The sequence below is a fragment of the Neltuma alba genome, unplaced genomic scaffold (assembly GCF_004799145.2).
Source record: "Neltuma alba isolate B1F8T4 unplaced genomic scaffold, ASM479914v2 tig00008029_pilon, whole genome shotgun sequence".
Classification (NCBI taxonomy): Eukaryota; Viridiplantae; Streptophyta; class Magnoliopsida; order Fabales; family Fabaceae; genus Neltuma; species Neltuma alba.
This window is the reverse complement of record NW_021634929.1, coordinates 68799-70795: the sequence shown is the minus strand read 5'-3', so window position 1 is coordinate 70795 and position 1997 is coordinate 68799. Positions and strand designations below refer to the sequence as shown.

The following is a 1997-nucleotide window of genomic DNA, read 5'->3' as shown; positions in this document are numbered from 1 at the left end:
TATGAGGTCGGAGCGATCTTCGCAGCATAGGGAGGCTTTGAATATGAGCCTTCCGTCTCCGGCGTAGTCGCCGCTAGTGGACAGGACGGTGATTTCGTCTCTGTCTCTGAAGGAATGGTTTCGAGTTCGGTGATTGTGAAGTTTGCTGTTTCAGCTCTCTCAATCAGCTGACAAACCTTTGCTAGAAGCGAGGCCTTGTCAGTCTGAGCAAACCCATACAGATATATTTAATTAGATAGAGAATCGGATGAGAATAATTGAGGCAGAATTTAAAAGAAACAGAAATATTATTGTAGTTTTTGTGTAAAGCTTTGTGACTTTCCCTATTTCATTGTATTTATGCATCGTAGAAAGAAACTGTGGGAGTTCTCTTTTTCATTACGTGCCTTTAATGGATTGGCCTGATAAAGCTTTTGAACATTCAAAAGCTCTTTTTTTTCAAAGAACACGAAAGATCCTAGGGGAAAAGAATGATCTTTTGTAAGAGAAGATGCGTAGAAATGCAAGTGTTCAAAAGTCCGAGATACGATCAGTAGATAGCGATTTTAGAGAAAGAGATCATTTTTTGTCTCATCCTAATGGAGCAGACAGCAGTTCGCTTCCTCTCATGGTTGACGGAGAATTCTGAGGGTGAAGAAGACGCAGAAAATTAAACAAGGGCTTCCATTAAGAGTTCAATTAGTAATCTTCTGATCATCATTGATGAACAACTTACAATATCCATTAATAAAACTCTCAATCCAATAATTGATCTGATTAACGGATCATCATTTCAATTCACAATGGAGCAAAATTAAGTCCAGTAAAGTCGAAGAAGATGAAGCTGTATGTGTTGTGGGTCAAAAGGCAAGCGCGCCTTTCAGACGCAAGGCATTCTATATGCATGGCCTCTACTCTCTACCTGTTATTTTTCCCTCGCCGACGAATTAAATGACAATCTAAACCAAAGAATCAAAACAAAACAAATAATCTATTGACTTGATGAGAAGGGGGGGGAGTTAACCTTAGAATTACAGGGAAGAAGAGTGCGAAGCTTATCGAGGTGGGAATTGATCCTCTCTCTCCTGCGCTTCTCAGCCCTCTGTGATTCTTCAAAGCGGCGAGGGCTCTATCTGCTGCTGGGGCGTATCAGTATTTCTCGGAGAATCCAAGGGGTAATAAGAGGAGCTGCAGAAACTGTGCATTGTGGAGGCTGCAGCAGGAGGGAGGCCGTACGATGCGGGGTGAAGAAGGAAGCGCCGTTGCCGGCGAGGATTGGTGTAGAGCTCAGAGTTCTCCATCTGCTGCTGCGTGCCGATGACGATGATGACGACGAGATGAAGAGCTAGCTATGTAGCTAGCCGCTTTCAGCTAATAAGCCTCAACTTCTACAGCTATGTTATTCCTTCAAACCTCCGACCTAATAATCTCTGCGGTTGTGTGTGTTGGGAAGAGAGAGAGAGAGAGAGAGAGCGGTTTATTGTGGTGGTGATACTTATGATTGCGCTTTTTGACTGGCCCGAGAGTTCCACTTTGGATTGTGGATATTGAAAATTAAAAAGTCTGGACTGGGAATGCCGCCCGGCTTTCGGTGATTAATTTCCTCCCTTTATTTTATTTTATGTTTTCCTTCTACGCTCAATTATTTATCAAATATTATCTTGTGGATAAAACTGGTCCTCCCATTTTATAGATAATTATAATTTATGCAGTCATCATATATGTAATCCATTAACTTCTCTCGCTTTTTATTGGTGGGCATGTCCAATTAACTCACTGCCCTCACGCCAAACAAACAAATCAAAAGCACCTTTCTTATTTATTATTTTTCCAAGAGTTAATTAGAAAAGGAAAGTCAGGCCTTTTAGGAATATTGAATTTCAACTGCGTAGCGGTAAATAATCATGGTTAAAAGCACACTCGCATATGCTTTTGTCATCACTTTCGATAAACAAATGAATGATTAAAAAACGAACATAAACAATTATTATGTATTTCGAATACGATACACAGATCAT

General features: G+C 40.7%; 1 pseudogene; it reads right to left on the bottom strand.

The window, feature by feature from the left end:
* Window positions 1–3: 3 nt before the first annotated feature.
* Window positions 4–1280, bottom strand: LOC114753628 (transcription factor bHLH106-like; annotated as a pseudogene).
* Between the last annotated feature and the right edge of the window lie 717 nt (window positions 1281–1997).